This window comes from Schistocerca piceifrons, chromosome 6 (genome assembly GCF_021461385.2).
Source record: "Schistocerca piceifrons isolate TAMUIC-IGC-003096 chromosome 6, iqSchPice1.1, whole genome shotgun sequence".
Taxonomy (NCBI): domain Eukaryota; kingdom Metazoa; phylum Arthropoda; class Insecta; order Orthoptera; family Acrididae; genus Schistocerca; species Schistocerca piceifrons.
In genome coordinates, this window is record NC_060143.1 from 96,852,967 (window position 1) to 96,871,504 (window position 18,538).

At 36.3% G+C, this 18,538-nt stretch overlaps 1 long non-coding RNA gene across 1 annotated transcript; it reads left to right on the forward strand.

The window, feature by feature from the left end:
• Positions 1-7,845: 7,845 nt before the first annotated feature.
• LOC124802654 lies at positions 7,846-17,982 on the forward strand. The gene is made up of 2 exons (XR_007017134.1): positions 7,846-8,053; positions 17,208-17,982. It is a non-coding gene; the product is annotated as an uncharacterized LOC124802654 (long non-coding RNA).
• The last annotated feature ends 556 nt before the right edge of the window (positions 17,983-18,538 follow it).

Below are 18,538 nucleotides of genomic sequence, written 5' to 3' on the forward strand. Positions count from 1 at the left end.
CGTATGTACTGAAACTGCACGTGTAGTGTTGTACTCATGAACGTTATAAGCGGCAGATTTAGTTTCATAGCTGTGTTGTATGCAACTTAGTACTGTTGTAGTGGCTGTTCTAGGCTTCTTCAAATGTAACTCTCATGTAAACATGTTGAGATGTTAAGCAATGGAGTTGTTGAACTTTATTTTTAGTCACTGAAGTATATAGCGATGAAACTCGGTTAAAAAAGGGAAGAGAAATGCAGCGAAATAGCTGCGCTGCTTAGAAAGAAAATGCTGTAGATCAGATTGAATGAAAGTATGCTGTTTGTGGGCCAGTACAGTGAGAAAGATCTCCTAAGTGCAAAAGCAGGCAGTACTGGCCTTTTTGGGTTGTACCAAAAAGATGCAAACTCTGAGAAAATGTTCCAACAGTAATTAAGTTACATTCTTGATAATTTAGTCCTGTTTTTTTGCCAAATGGCAGTCATTGCCTCTTCACTATTTACTACCTGAGACTAACATAGGGTTATTTGCACAAGGTCAGGTGCTGATGCTACACCCATCTTCTTTGACCCGTAAGGTCATGGTGAGTCTTGATTATTTTTGAGTCTTTGTGTTTGTAGATTGTGTGTTGTATTATTTGGTGGTTCTGTTGTGGTGGATTTTTTTTTTAAGTGAGTAGTTTTGGATGAATGTTTCAGGTTGCTATTGAAAGAATTTTCGCTGGATTTCTGGTGAGTTACTTTGAACAAAAGCAAAACGAGGATAATGGAATGTAGTCTGATTAAGTCGGGTGATGCTGAGGGAATTAGATTAGGAAATGAGACACTTACAGTAATAAAGGAGTTTTGCTATTTGGGGAGCAAATTAACTGATGATGTCGAAGTAAAGATGAAATAAAATGTAGACTGGCAATGGCAAGGAAAGCGTTTCTGAAGAAGAGGAATTTGTTAACATCGAGTATAGATTTTAGTGTCAGGAAGTCGTTTCTGAAAATATTTGTATGGAGTGTAGCCATGTATGGAAGTGAAACATGGACGATAAATAGTTTGGACAAGAAGAGAATAGAAGCTTTCGAAATGTGGTGCTACAGAAAAATGCTGAAGATTAGATGGATAGGTCACATAACTAATGAGGAGGTATTGAATAGAATTGGGGAGAAGAGGAGTTTGTGGCACAACTTGACAAGAAGAAGGGACCAGTTGGTAGGACATGTTCTGAGGCATCAAGGGATCACAAATTTAGCATTGGAGGGCAGCGTGGAGGGTAAAAATCGTAGAGGGAGACCAAGAGATGAACACACTAAGCAGATTCAGAAGGATGTAGGATGCAGTAAGTACTGGGAGGTGAAGAAGCTTGCACAGGATAGGGTAGCATGGAGAGCTGCATCAAACCAGTCTCAGGACTGAAGACCACAACAACAACAAAAACAACTTTGAATTTGCATATTTTGGCTGATGGATTCATTTTTGTTTGGAAATATTATTGCCGTTTGTTTCTTGTAGTTGGAGATTTAATATTTTTCTCTTTTCTTCTGTTGTGAAGAAGGTAAAGATATTTATGAGTGGCTCATTGCTTGTTGCAGTGGGCTAAGGTGTTTGTGTGTATTGAAATCGGTGGTGTTGAAAGTTTTCTTGAATTATCGGGATTTCCTTGTTAGTGCTCAGTAATTGTTGGATTGTTATTGGTAGGTATCATAGGTACTGATGTACCATCTTTGGTTAGGATTCATTTCTGATGTTAGTCATGTGAGCATGGTTTGGTTTGTTGTATTGAGAACTTTGGTTAGATAGAGTAAGTGAAGTTGTGGTATCTAGGGCTTTACTTTGGCTATGTGGGTGAAGTGAAATTTGCAACACCATGTTTTAGAGTGGTTGGTTCTTGGTATTGAGGGCTTTGTTGGGGCTATATAGGTCAAGTGAAAATTGTGTTGAGTTTTTGAGTTCTGTATGGGTTACTGGTATTGAGGTCTTCATTTGAGATGTGTAGGTCACATGAAATTTACAGTACCAGTAGTTTTCATTATTGTAATTTTTTTGTTAAATTGTGAGGATTTCATGTGCTTGATACTTGGGTGAATATTTGTTTTGCAGTGATGTCATTATTCTTACTGTCATTTATTTAGTTTGTCCTCTTCATTTGGTTGCCCTGTCAGTTTCATTCCATTGCTGGAGTTAAATACTTCACATGCTGTTTATGTTTGTTCGCAGGTGTAATGAGTGATGTCGTGGTCACCATATTGTATATGTTTGAAATAGTGTACACCATGTTGATGGCATTACTGGTCAAAACAGGCAAGTGGAGTCATGACTTTACGTCAATCTACCTTTTATAATTGAGAAGTGGATCACTTTATATAAACTGAATTTGTTCTATGGATATAGTTTCTATGTGTTTTGATTAGTTAAAAATAATGCTGTGTTCCAAGGACCATTGTTCTGTTTCTATCAAAATGGTGTAGATTACACTGATTTTACACTCTGTGTCTTTTTTGTGTTTATGGCTTCACCCTGGCTACTGACAGATTTACAGCCAGTTTATTGGCAGAAAAGTAATAATAATGAACATATTGGTCTCAGTCACTACTCATGTTACAGTTACGGAATGTTGAAATCTACTTCTAAATAGCACAAGCAATCATTGTAGGCTTTTATACCACAAGGTTTTTGTTAAATATCCATCTTTAGAGCAGAAGTTACCAGAAGAAGCAATTTCAGTTCATATTTAAATTTTTGTAAAGTTTTACAGCAGCCAGTTGCCTTTGGTTTTGTTCTTCAGTTTCTATTTACCATGACTGTTTTAAATTGACAAGTGGTTTATCATCAGGTAGTACGTATTTATTGCATATTTGCAGCATTCTTGTGGCTCATGTAGTTATGGCGAGAGAACGAAACATATACACACCGAATGTGGTGAGAAGTATGTACAGTTCACGCCTGGCCACAGCTGCACAACTCCAACAACGCTGCAAACATGCAATAAATATGTACCATCTGATGATACTGATTCAAAACAGGTCTTGGTAAATAAAGATTGAAAAATAATACAAAACGTGGTTGACAGTAATTTCTGGAAAGTTAATTTTTTTCACCTCTCAGATTATATTAGTGGGAAAAATAATAGAAATTTTTTGTGGCTATTGTTGAACACTTTCGTGAACCTTTGGCAGACTTATGACAAACAATTATTATGTTTTCTTCTAAATTTTGATTAAAATAACCTCTTGGTTGACAGATAGCTATGATGGGGCAGGGTTGTTTGTTATATACATCATTCCACATACTTAGAACGAGCAAGAGCTGCACATGCAATGCAAATAGATCAAAAACGTGTTCAGATTACTTTTATTGTTGTCACTGTCAGTAGCAGTGGGAAGTACATCAGTGGGGTTGGTGGATAGGGCAACAGTTGGCTTTTGCCTTCCTGTACATTGTACTGCGGCTGAGAAAGCTGTGTGGTGCCTAAAAAAAATCAGTCATTATAGTGGACACATAGGTGTCAAGAAAGAACTGCAGTTGGCTGACTCTTAGCCACTGCTACAATCACAGAATTATTTTAGTCTAGGCGTAATGTGGTAGTGAAAAATCAGTTCGAGCTGAAATTTGATTTGCACTATCGAAACAAGACAGAAATATAACTTTTGTGTAAACTTTGCATCCTTAACTAGGATTTAACAAAGTTATGTACTATGGTATGAAGATATTTGAGAAGTTCAAATCTAACATACAAGAAGTAATTAGTTATCTCAGCAAATTCAAAGGAAAATTTAAAACATATTTCATTAGTGACTCCATCCACTGATTATCTTAGTGCAAGGATTTGATTCGTTCTTTAGATGGATGGCAGATAGTGTGTTGTAAACTGTCCTATGTAATTACATATTTAGGTTACTGTTTTCTTTGAGAAAATACTTGATTATTGAAGTAAATATTAAGTTTCTTGCAAGACAGCCTGCAGCTACCTAATATAACTGAAGTAGCAGCAGCTTTCTTTCTAATTCAGTAGAACACATGTAACTGGCAGAAACAGAACTAGTGTTAAGCAGTATTGTGATAGTTTCTTGTTAATATAGTGTACAGCTTGAGCAATGTTTGGCTGTCTTTTGTTAATGTTCACCTTCACTTGCTCCTTAGCCCTGTAGGTTCACCTGTAGTGTGATGTACAGATTGTGATGAATGAGTAGAAGAAATTTATATCCTTTTTGAAATTGTGATGGTTTATGTATGTCAAGCCACATCAGTAAATGTATACAGGATATTACAAAAAGATATGACCAAACTTTCAGGAAACATTCCTCACACACAAATAAAGAAAAGATGTTATGTTGACATGTGTCCAGAAACGCTTAATTTCCATGTTAGAGCTCATTTTAATTTTGTCAGTATGTACTGTACTTCCTCGATTCACCGCCAGTTGGCCAAATTGAAGGAAGGTAATGTTGACTTCGGTGCTTGTGTTGACATGCGACTCATTGCTCTACAGTACTAGTAGCATCAAGCACATCAGTACGTAGCATCATCAGGTTAGTGTTCATCACGAACGTGGTTTTGCAGTTAGTGCAATGTTTACAAGTATGGAGTTGGCAGATGCCCATTTGATGTACGGACTAGTATGGAGCAATAGCCGTGGCGCGGTATGTCTGTATCAAGACAGATTTCCAGAAGCAATTGATTGGCGTCTTAGGGAGCATGGAACATTCCATCCTATGATTCGCGACTGGGGAAGACCTAGAGCGACGAGGACACCTGCAATGGACGAGGCAATCCTTCGTGCAGTTGACGATAACCCTAATGTCAGCATCAGAGAAGTTGCTGCTGTAAAAGGTAACGTTGACCACGTCACTGTATGGAGAGTGCTACAGGAGAACCAATTGTTTCCGTACCATGTACAGCGTGTGCAGGCACTATCAGCAGCTGATTGGCCTCCACGGGTATACTTCTGCGAATGGTTCATCCAACAATGTGTCAATCCTCATTTCAGCGCAAATGTTCTCTATACGGATGAGGCTTCATTCCAACGTGATCAAATTGTAAATTTTCACAATCAACATGTGTGGGCTGACGAGAATCCACACGCAATTGTGCAATCACGTCATCAACACATATTTTCTGTGAACATTTGGGCAGGCATTGTTGGTGATGTCTTGATTGGTCCCCATGTTCTTCCACCTACGCTCAATGGAGCACGTTATCATGATTTCATACTGGATACTCTACCTGTGCTGCTAGAACATGTGCCTTTACAAGTACGACACAACATGTGGTTCATGCACAATGGAGCTCCTGCACATTTCAGTCGAAGTGTTCGTATGCTTCTCAACAACAGATTCGGTGACCGATGGATTTGTAGAGGCGGACCAATTCCATGGCCTCCACGCTCTCCTGACCTCAACCCTCTTGACTTTCATTTATGGGGGCATTTGAAAGGTCTTGTGTACGCAACCCCGGTACCAAATGTAGAGACTCTTCGTGCTCGTATTGTGGACGGCTCTGTGATACAATACGCCATTCTCCAGGGCTGCATCAGCGTATCAGGGATTCCATGTGACGGAGGGTGGATGCATGTATCCTCACTAACGGAGGACATTTTGAACATTTCCTGTAACAAAGTGTTCGTAGTCACACTGGTACGTTGTGTTGCTGTGTGTTTCCATGCCATGATTAATGTGATTTTAAGAGAAGTAATAAAATGAGCTCTAACATGGAAAGTAAGCGTTTACGGACACATGTCCACATAACATATTTTCTTTCTTTGTGTGTGAGGAATGTTTCCTGAAAGTTTGGCCGTACCTTTTTGTAACACCCTGTATAATATGAATGTGCTCTTAGAATGCTTAATGCCTTGGACATATACGTACATAATGACTGTCGGTAAATCCATAGCAACACTATCTTCAGCTGCCCAGTTGCAATGTGGATGCAATACATGATCAGATTAGCTTATTATATGTTCCACCATTTGACAACTTAATATGTGCTTAAATGCAGGAGAGTACTCCTAGGTACTTCATTCAAGATGGATTTGCACCTCATTGGCTACAGAGTCATGTAGTGTACATACAGAATTCATGTTACTGATCAGTACATACTTAATTCTTTTCTAATTTGACATCTAGTGATGTTGTTCTTTCCATTACTGCCAGGTTATATCAAAAAATATTCAATAAATTATTCAGTCTTTGATTTATTTTCAGAAGCACATTGCAAATCCAGTACCACAACAGAATGACTACAGGATTGCACAACCAGACGTTTCTCTGACACCACCCTATATTTTCTGAGATGGTTACGAGGGATAGGTCACAGCCAGTACCCAGGCTCATTATTTTTATTTTACCATCTGTGCCAAATTAGTGTGTCTGGTAATATATTAATGTTATGGCACTGACAGTAGCAGTATCATAAATACACTTTAAGAAAATGAAATGGTTTACATTCCACTGTGAAAACCCACTGTCATAAAATGTTTATTGAAGTGGATGACACTTGTATCTCTTGTGTTGGAGTTACTGTTGCAATGAATGTGATTTTTTAGTATGATATGTTAAAAACTGCAGTAAAATAAATTTGTTTATTGCAAAAGGATTTATGTCTGTTACATATGTTGTCCCATTTTATATGTGTGTTCGCAATCCCTGCTCCCATCCCCGCCCAGAGAAAGTAATTACACAATCGTTGCATTTTTTTTTTTTTCTTTTTTGTGTGTGTGTGTGTGTGTGTGTGTGTGTGTGTGTGTGTGTGTGTGTGTGTGTGAGAGAGAGAGAGAGAGGATAATATTTTTTGGCTGAGTTGCTTACATTTCTTCAAAAGTAAAGCTGAAAAGTATGAAATTAAAATATTTTGTGATTGGTTATGCATGGAGTGTTGAATGTTTTGTTATAATATATTCAATTATTCAAAATTTACTCACTCACTGTGAACTACTAGACATCTGCTGTATTAGGTATAAATGTAATACCTATTAGTGACATACGAAAATTTCTGCTGGATTGCAACTTCAACCTCATCAAAGAGTCACTGTGTATATGTTTAGATTAAGGTATAATGAGCCAATTGTAACACATTCAGCCAGTGATACACAGCTTCATAGTTTGCATGTTTTCAGTTCTTTTTCTTTGATTCTTTCCACACATCACCTCTCCTCTGCTTGTAACTTCAGATTGATCAGTCTGTGAGAGTACATAATGGGCTATGAAAATTAACACTTATTTATAACAGTTTCTTCTAGATATGTTCAGTTTGGTTTGACCTTTTGGATGTGTCATGATCTTGAAGAAATAGAATAAGTAGAAGTATTAACAGCTATGACCAGTGCTTGATTTGTAAAAAAGAAGAGGTACCAGTACTGTGACTTAGCAAAGGTATCGGTATGGCATACCATCATGAATCGAGCACTGGTTATAACAACAAAAGCAGATGTTTGGTTTAATATAGTGATTCCAGTAACTGTGCCTGGATTGCTTTGTCATCTCACAGCAAAAAAAGAAAAAAAAAAGATGATGATTTGTATTATGAAAAGGATAGTTGCTACTCACCATATAGTGGAGTCGCTGATTCGCAGATAGGCACTACAAAAAGACTGTCAAACACAGCTTTCGGCTAAACAGGTCGTCATTAGATTTAGACAGCATACAACAAACAAATGCAACACGTGCAGACTGTGGCCAGGTATGTGTGTTTGAGTTGTGTTTATGGACACTGCCACCGCCACCCAAAGAGACTGATAAATTAAATTGGTCTTATGAATTTTTGTGTGGTGGAAGGGGGGTGGAAGCAGAGGGGAAGGTTTGCACTGCTCACATGGAAAAATCTATCTTAGTATTTATTAATTAAGAAATCCCAACCTAATCATGGATCTGCCATTACAGATTTATCATTGAGTCAACATAGCAGCAGAATTAAAAAATAATTTGAAAGTGATGAATGAAATCGAAACATTTTGAGATTGATTCTGCATGGGATCTGAACCTTGTCACGTTCATCGTTTTTCCTTATAATATATTTGGTTACACTGATGCAAAACTTCAGGAAGAGTACACAAGATGAAAGATGCATGAAAACCAGAGCGATGGAAAAAAGTAAGTAAACTGTTTAGTATTTCAAAAGTAATCACCATAACTGTGAATACATTTATGCCCCTGTGAGACAAGATGGTCAATTGCTTCATGGGAAAATGTTTTCGGTAGTCTACGAAACCATGATTGTACCCATATGTGCACCTCTTGGTGTGAACCAAATGAATGGCCAAGAATGTTTCTTTAGGGCTCCAAAAATGTGGGATCACATGAGGAGAGATTGGGACTGTATGGACGTTGTGTGAAGACTTCCCAGACAAAACACTGCAGCATATTACGGTATATTGATAATTTTTGCTTATGGACCGTCTGACAGCAACTGAATAAAACACAATTTTAGTGCCATACGCGTTTCGCCTTTATTTTCTGCAAGGCATCATCAGTGGCCTGGAATATGTACATATGTTAGCTATTTTATTTACATTTTTGTCATTGTGCCTATAGGTTATAAACAGTTCTGGTGGTTGGTATTTCCTATTAAGTAGTAATGTTATGAACTGTACTTACAGGTTGCGTGGACAATTTCTTACATATTACGCTCCTGTTGTATTTTTCGTATCGTTCTTCTTCTTATGAACGCCAATTTGCAGTTTTTTTCCACATTCCACAGTACTATGCACTGAATGCTTGTTTTAATGCAATGTTTTGGTTTCTGTTGCCGACTGCCAAATAGTTTTGCCAAAGATCGAATGTTATTGCCAAACTTATGAGTGTAACTATTGGAGTATCTGTGGTCTGTTCGCGTATGCATTTGTGTGTGTGTGTCTCCAGATGGTGTGGGGAAGAGTTTTTTCTTTAAGTGTAGTAGGGAGCCTGTGCTGATGTGTATTTGTTCATTTATCACATGTTTGTTTTCTGCTATGGCTTTCTGGATGTGGAAGTTTTCTTCCATTTGTATAAGATGCTTGTCATGGTTGCTTATTCTCATTATTTTCATTTCTTGTTCCATGTTTGTAGGATGATGGTTGTAGTGTTTTAAATGCTCTGCAAATGTGGAATGGTTTGTTTCATACTTCCAACATCTGATATGTTCTTTGTATCTTGTTTCAAAATTCCTGCATGTCATGCCTATGTATACTGCATCACAACTTTGACATTCAAGTTTATATATTCCTGATCGTTAGAATTTGTCCCTCTTGGTAGCTGGCTGGCTTAGGTGTGATTGAAGGGTTTGCCCAAGCTTATATGCTATTTTGAAGCTCTGTCTCTTTAGGATGTTTGCAACTCTGTGTGTTAGTTTATGTGTGTAGGTCATGGTGTACCATCTGGTTCTTTTCTGTGTGGTGTTGCCATTGTGTGTGTTTGTTGAGTGTGTTTGTAAGTTTTCAGCTTGTGAGTTCTTTTGTATTGTGGAACTGTTGTGTTTGTTTTTTGTGTTTTTATTTTTTGGTTGAGCTTGTGTACCACATGTGTGTCATACCCGTTGTTCCTAGCTATTTGTATGATTGTACTCATTTCTTGTTCATAGTTTCTCTTGCTGAGTGGGATTCTGTTTAATCTATGTAACATGTGTCTTAGTGCTGCAAGTTTCTGGCTGTGGGGGTGGTTGGATGTGGAATGTATTATTGTGTCTGTGGCTGTTGGTTTTCTGAAGATGTTAAATGTATGTTTACCATTTTCTTTTTTGATTGTAATGTCAAGAAAATTTATTTGATTTTCTTTTTCAAGTGTGAATTTTATGCTCTGATGAGCTTTGTTTATTTCTGAATGGAGTTCATCTATTTTTTCACTTGGCTCATCTACCAGACAAATAATGTCATCCACGTATCTGTACCAATATATGATTTTGAAACTTTCATTTGTGGTTATCTTATCAAATATTTGATTTTCTAGGTGACTGATGAAAATGTTTGCTAGTGTTCCTGATATTGGGGATCCCATGGGCAGTCCATCAGTTTGTAGATAATATTCTTTCTCAAACTGAAAGTAGTTTTGTTCAGTTGTCAGTCTGAGCATATCTGTTATTTCTTTTATTGCGTCTGTGGTGAGGTTGCTGTGGGATAAGAGATTTTGTTCTATGATTTCTATTGTTTCTGTGATAGTGATGGAGGTATACATATTTTCTATATCGAATGAAATCAGTGATGCTGTGTGTGATACCTGTATGTTCTGTATGTTTTCTATTAGGTTTCCTGTGTTTATGACTGTTCTGTTGTTTTCTACTTTATAGTGTTTTGTAACTAACTTTTGGAGGTGTTTGGCTATGCGGTATGTTGGGGCTTTCTTGAAGTTGATAACAGCTCTCATTGGCATTCCGTCTTTATGTACTTTCGGTTGACCGGAGTGTTGGTGCTTGTGGGTTTTTCTGTGTTAAGTAGTATTTCTGTTTGTCTGTGAGTGTGTGTTCAATGTTTTTCAGTGTTCGTTTCACATTTGCCTGGAATCGTGTAGTTGGATCTGACTTCAGTTTTTGTATGGTGTTGGTGTATATGTATTTCTTCGTTTTTGTGATGTATTGCTCTTTGTCCATGAGTACTGTTACATTTTCCTTGTCTGCTCTTGTTATTAATACGTTAATGTCTGTTAACTTTTGTTTTAACCTTTTCATAGTAGCTGCTTCTGTTTGGTTGTTCTTATTGTGTGTCTGCTGTGTTTGTTTTGTTATGCCTTTTATTTCTTCTTTTACTAGTTCTCTTGTCAGTCCTATGTTTATTTCACAATTATTTTGTTGTTCTTCACGTGTAAGGATGTGTTCGGTTTCTACTATGAGATTTTCTATGTATTGATTGTTCACTTTGCTATTGGTGCAGTGTATCAAACCTTTTTCCAAGAGCATTTTTTCATTTTCGTGTAGTTCTGTCTCTGTTAGGTTAACTAAGCGTGGATGGAATGTGTGTTGGTGTTCATGTGGTTTCACATTTAAAATGTAAATGTATTTTTGCATCTTTTTTACTGTTAGTTTCATTATCTTCTGTTTATGTTTGTTTTGTAAATGTTTCATTGCTGTGTACTAGTGCCATGAAAACTGCGGCGTTTCCTATGTTTTTTTGCCAATTCTAGATGAGTCTCATAGAGCATCATGTTTAGGTGCTGTTTTTTTGAATAGAGCGTCTTAATTTCATGTAGTAACCAATATCGTTCTGCAAATGATTTCGACTTTTGTGCCACTGTAGAACTGTTTTTAACCTTTACATTAATGTAACTTGGAATTAAATCGTTCTTTTTGCATGTTTTGTTGAATTTTATATGCTGTATCGTCTTATGGAGTCTCAGATGTATTTTCTTGAACCTGTTGTACACATTGACAGGGAATGCTTGACATAGCTGTATTGACATCTTCAACTTTTATAGTCCTGTCTTCCTCAGTTGCGTGTAATATTATGGTATATTGATAATTTTTACTTCATAAGAAGAAGAACAACACCAAAAATGCAACAGGAGCGTAATATGTAAGAAATTGTCCACGCAACCTGTAAGTACAGTTCAAAACATTACTACTTAATAGGAAATACCAACTACCAGAACTGTTTATAACCTATAGGCACAATGACAAAAATGTAAATAAAATAGCTAACATATGTACATATTCCAGGCTACTGATGATCCCTTGCAGAAAATAAAGGCGAAACACGTATTGAGCTCCCAAAAGCAAATAACCTAAAGTCTCCAGAAGTGTGTATAAAAAGGGATCTCAGTAAAAGTAAAATGGATTTATTCCGCAGTAAATTAAGTATAATAAGCTGGCCTGTAGACTACAATAGTTCAAGCTCGGTTAACTATGGCAAATTCTTAAATTGTTTCTTAGAGGTATTTAATGAATCATTTCCTCGTAGATATAAGCAAAAGAAGGTTAATGGTAAACTCAAATGGATTACAACAGGAATAAAGATCTCTAGTGCCAGAAAGAGAGAGCTCCACAATGAGTTAAAATCAAACAGAAATCCAGATTTTGTCATTTATGTCAAACAGTATAAAGCTGTATTTAGGAAAGTTGTAGCGGCAGCTAAAAAAATGGCAAATAATAAATTCATACGAGAACACAGAAATAAGACAAAAGCAGTGTGGTCAGTTGTTCAGTCTGAACTAGGAGCCAAAGTAAAAATTCATGAGATTTTGAAAATTAGACATGAAAATGAAATTATAGTAAACCCTGTTCAGATGTCAAGTTGTTTCAATGAATTCTTCCTAAACGTAGTAAGATCGGATGTGGATATGACATTCTATCAGGGCATCACAAATTTGGAAAACAGCCAGAACACATCTTTTAAACAATTTGAAAAAATAACCCAAAGGGATGTGGAAAAGGCAATATTGTCTCTAAAAAACAAAACCTCACATGGGTGGGATGAAATAACAACATCTGTAATCAAGTATGTGTATGATATTATTTCCCAACCACTGTCAACTATTATAAATCAATCTTATGAACAGGGATGCTTTCCAGAGGTATTGAAATATGGTGAGATCAAACCTCTATTCAAGAAAGGATCGACAGAAGATATGGGGAATTACCGCCCTATCTCTCTCTTGCCGGTCTTCTCTAAAGTGTTTGAAAAGATTGCAGCAAAACAAATTAATAACTTTCTTACTGTAAATGATATAATTTTTAAAAACCAGTTCGGATTCCAACAGGGTAAAAGCACTGCGAACGCTATAAATGAGTTTATCCAAAAAATATGCTCCACGTTAGATAAAGGTAGAAAGGTCACAGGTATATTCTGTGATCTGACTAAAGCTTTTGATTCAGTGAACCATGCATTACTCCTCCACAAATTACAGATGTATGGAATCAGAGACACTGCTTTAAAATGGTTTAGCTCTTACCTGTCAGGTAGGAAACAAAGAGTAATTTTAACTTCAAATGGAACCAATTATTCATCAGACTGGAAAACAGTTCCCCAAGGAGTCCCACAAGGTTCGATATTGGGTCCCTATCTGTTTCTTTTTTACGTAAATGACCTACCACTTGCTATTGATGTTCATTCAGTCTTATTTGCTGATGATACATCAGTTCTAATTGAAAGTGAGGTATCCGAAAATATTCCAGAAAAAGCCAAAAACACTTTAGAAAAACTTGAATCTTGGTTCTATCAAAATGGACTAAAACTAAATGTAACTAAAACCAAAATGATGCAATTTGAAGCTAAATCAGTAGAAAGGAGTGAAATAAAGATAACTTGCAATGATCAGGATATCACAGAAGCAAACCACGTGAAGTTCTTAGGCCTAAATCTTGACAAAAATTTAAATTGGAAGGTACACATAGATTACTTAGCAAATCAACTGAACAACTTAGCATTTGCAATGTGTATTTTGTCAGGTGCCACAAACATAGATACCAGAAAGATAGTTTATCACTGCTACTTTGAGTCAGTTATTCGTTATGGCATAATCTTCTGGGGAAATTCAGCAAATGTCACTAGGCTCCTAGTATTACAAAAGAAAGTAATTAGAAACATGTGTGTTGCAAAAAAACGGGAATCCTGTCGACCACTGTTAAAAAATTTAAAAGTACTATCTATCCCCTCACTTTACATATATGAGATGGTGGTGTTCCTATATAGAAATCAACATACACTAGACAATTTCCGTTTTGACCACAACTACAGCACTCGCCACAGAGATAACTTCAAACTTCCAACACATCGTTTAAAACTTTATGCCCAAACGCCAGAGTATATGGGGTTAAAAATTTTCAATAAAATAAAAGGCAGTAATATATTTAAAATGGAGATTGGTTCACTGAAAAGATTGCTCTTTACTCTCCTGGTGGAAAAGTGTTATTATTCTGTCGATGAATTCATTGAGGACAGCTTCACAATCTGAACACAGGGATTGTAATACATTTATTATTTTATGTACATGTGTAGCTGTAACTTAGAAATGTAAAATATAATGTAAACTTTTGTAATTCTCTTAAAAAAGTGAAAAAAAGTTTCTTTTGTAAACCTTGACATGTCTCCTGTACATCAAATCAAATGATTTGAAAATTGTATGTAATGAGATGAATAAACCACATAACATAACATAACATAACTAAAATTGTGTTTTATTCAGTTGCTGTCAGATGGTCCATAAGTAAAAATTATCAATATACCGTAATATTACACACAACTGAGGAAGACAGGACTATAAAAGTTGAAGATGTCTCTGCAGCATAGTTTAAGCAACCTGCCAATATAACACCTGCCAAGTCTGTATAGGGTACATGTATAAGTTTCGCTGAGAAACACATTTTCTCCATAAAGTCCCAATCTCTCCCCATGTGATTTCTATGTTTTTAGAGCCCTGAAGAAAGACATTCATCGCTGTCCCTTTGCTTCAGATAAAGAGGTGCATGCCTGGCAACTTCAAACATTTTTCCACAAAGATGTTGACTGTTGTAACGCAATTACAGTGGAATAAAGGTGTTATCAACTATGCCATGTACTTCTGTATTAATGAATAGTTTACTTACTTTTTTAAACCTTTTTTGTATTAATTTGACTGCCCTTGTATGCCACTCTCTCTTAAGTTTGCTTTTGTAGATCTGTGTACTATGTACACAAGTGCTCTATTATTATTTTACAGCATTTTATTTTTTAAATACCGTATTTACTCGAATCCAAAAAAACCGCCTGCGGCTTAGAATCGAGTGCAAAGCAAGCGGAAGTTCTGAAAAATTTTGGTAGGTGCCGCTACAACTATAACTTCTGCTGCCGAATATATGTAGCGCTACACAGGTATGCTTTGTAGGCACAAAGATAAATAATTTCGCCAAAACCTCTGCGTCAGTAAAAAAAAAAGGTGGAAGACGAGCTTTTTTTTTCTCCGCCCCGAGTTTCGACCACTGCATTTTCATATATTATCCAACGAAGTAAATACAAATTCCGTATTGTTCATCTTCGAATGTAGCAGAATTTCAATGTACTGCGAAAATCCGACTGGCAAGACTGTTTAGGATGTTTGTCAATATGGCCAACTCTACGTTCTGAATTTTTTCCTACCAGTGAGAAGAGCTGGTTGCTAATAGGAACCTGATGAAATGTGAATCACATGCTGTATTCTCTTCACCATAAGAATAATCGAATATATACATTTTGCCATGTATTCTTTCGCGTTTGCTGCTATCTCATTTAAATCCTGCCTAATAAACTACGAAACTAGAGTGATACAACAGCAAACGCGGAAGAATATACGTATCGTGCGTATCGTGTCAAGTTTATATTCGTATTATTCTTATGCCTAATGTGATACAGTCAGAAATGAAGTATGGCAACTGACCAGATTTTTAAATCTAAGATGACTCCAATTTCTGTGCAGAATTTGATGTACTACAGAAGCGGCCGCAAAGATTTTCAAACGGAGAAAAATTTTCGCCGAACTCTCGTTCAGAACATGTTCTGAAATACGCAGTCTATTATTTGGTTCTTGTTGATCATTATCAAAGAAAGCAGCAGTGTAAGTAACAACAAATAGCAGTCTCTTGCCATTGTTTCGCTAATGAGACGATTCCCCTCTAAGCGGCGGTAGCGCGCACAAAAGCAAGCCGGGCCGCGAGCGGCGACAGGCCGTAAACACGCACTGTCAGAATGCGACAAACAATGCATGACAGTACAGTAATGCATTTTCAGCTTAGGATAACGTGAACACCTATAACAAAGAAAACGGCACTTATCAGATCAAATCAAAATAAGCAATCGATTCAAACCAGACAGAGCACGTGAAAAAGGAATGGTACTCGCATAAATACGGACGGAGCGCCTGACGCATAGCAATGGCTACCTGGTAAAGCTTAACTGCTAAGCTTACGACTCGAACCAAACTACTGTCGCTGTATCGTCATTCATTCGACGTAAATTGTGTCTCATATTACAATGGACCAACTTTGTTTCGATTTGGAGGTGCGGCCTAAAACTTTTCTCTCCCCTTGAATTTCGAGTCGCAAATTTCAGGTGCAGCTTAGATTCGGGAATTTTTTTTCCCCTTTATTTCGAGTCTCATTTTTCGGGTGCGGCTTATATTCGAGTAAATACGGTACCTTGTTCCCCTCAGAAACTTGCAGCTGTGTGCTGGGTTAAAGATATCGCAAATATGGTAGGGTTTCATAACCCAGCTAGATCATCTGCAGTGCAATCATATAAACACTGATTGACATGCACCATTTTGGCTATGAGAACTGTAGACTCACTTTTTTGAGGCGGGGACAGCAGAATACATACAGTACTTCTATTGTGCAGATGAGGAACTTGAAACTTGGCAAGTTGGAGTAACTCCATTTGCAATAAATCTACTCCTTAGATAACTTTATTTCTTTTTTATATTTTGCTGGTAGTAGATATACCACATTTACATAAAGCACCAAAATTCTTATTTAGGTGATGTTTCAGTAAAATTAATTATTTATCAGTTTAACTGAGTTCTGCTAATGTCAACACTGTACATGTTCTTGTAAGAGAAATCTGTAATTTGCTTTATTCAGAAGCCATATGCTTAGAAACATATTGTGAGCTAACAATTGTTTATTTCCAGAATGACATAAATTATTTGAAAGCCCTCATTTCACTCTATCAGTATTATTTGTGAAAATTCATTAACTGAAATGTTACTCATAATTAAAGTTTCCACATCCAGAAAATATTATTATTATTATTTGGACCTTTAAGTATGTTTATAAAATCATAGGTGTAGTTATAATTTTCTTGCTGTAATTTTTCTGAACTAGAAAATAGCTTTGGTTATCAGAGTAATTTGACAATTAAGGAATGAAGAAATGTTAAATTTACAAGAGGCTTGGTAAATTCCCACGGCAGTGCACATGGTATGAATAAAATAATCCGCCCAACTTTTTATTTTCCAATCATCTATCACATAGATAAACCAAATTATTAGTTGCTTCCCCATAATTTTGAAATTGTTTACTTTATACAGCAATAGGAATTTAGGTCCTAGTAATCGTTACAGTAACTTCTCCACGGCAGAGTCATGATCAGCTATTTTCATCTTAATATCTCAATGTAAAAAGTCATAGAGTGCACTCATGCATTCCACATTTCAATGTCAAAGTCACTAATATGAGCAGATGTTACTTTTACAGGCACTCATTGTGATTATTTAATGAGCTTGTTTGGAAAATCTGTCTGTAGTTGTCCACATAACTTCTCTGTGTTACAGTGTTAGTAGAGCTGCAGTGACAGTTCTTTCAAATGCTATTTTCCAATATTTACTTTTTTTGTAGACTTGGAGGATGACTTCACCATGGAAAGAACCTGCTGATGTTTGAGTTCATCAAGTGTAGTAGCTGACTTAGTCTATTTGAACTATAAAAATAACTATAGCAGAAGTTAATCTTCATCATTGTGTGTTTTGGCACTAAGAAATGTGAAGTAATCTCAAGTTTAAATTAATGATGTCATGTCCATCACTGAAATAGACTACATCTTCAACCAATTTCAGAGAATGAGACTTAAAAAGTTTAGCATTATAAAAGAATACCAGCAATATAACCAAGTCAGTAATGTTACATAGTGTGTTTAGCTTTGCACTGGACAACTGTAGAATACCTACTGATGGTGAAAAGCTTCCTAATGATGCACTAAACATAAAATGTTGCTACCCGTACAAGTAAGTATGAGAGGAGTGCACATTAAAAAAAGCATTTTGTAAGCAGCTTTCTTGTCAACCGGTAAAACAGGTAGAGCATACCTGCAATACTAAATGCTATACTGTATAGTGCACTCATTGACACTTGAAGTGTTTGTTTCTGTTTGTGAAGTAAACAAATCATATGAGGAAGAGTCCATTTTGTAGAGATTTCTATTCTTCATATGCAAGATACGCCTGTAAGAGTTACTGTTAAGTCAATTAAGGAAAACTATAATTACAAATGGGGGCTAGATACCCATACAAAGTGTTAATATGCACATCTTACAATGAAATTATGTAGTAGTCTACATGCTAATGCAATGAGTTTGTTGAGGTGATGAATCCATAAACAATAAACACATTCCAAATACATGAAACCTTTCACTGCATTTGCGTAACTTTCTGGATCAAAATTATCTTTCACAGATGAATAATATTGAATTCAGTTTGTTTTAATCACCAAATTTTTAATTAATTCAGGGATAAGTATTATAACTCTTGGATCAAACATAATTCCCTCCTTTTGACAAAATGGTAGCATGTTCTAATAGTATTTCTTGGGGTTAGTACACACAGTAACAGAACACTGTTGTTGTAAAAGGGAGCAGTAACACTTGCAACATATCTACATCCACGAAGGTGCTGTCCAGAATAAATATTTTGTAATATGTACCTAAGACAAAGAGCTACAAAAAAGGACTCTGGGTTAAGTAGGTATAATCTTGTGTAGGAAGGACCTCGTGTCAGGACATGATACAGGAAAACAAAAAAAAGAAAGTTTTTACTTTCACAGTTACTTTTCATTTTCTGTATACCATTAATCAAGTATGTGTAATAAGATACCTGGTCACAATACCATTACTTCGGACAAACAAAAATTTATGAATAGACACAAGTGGTACAACAGCTTGCCAAGATATTTTA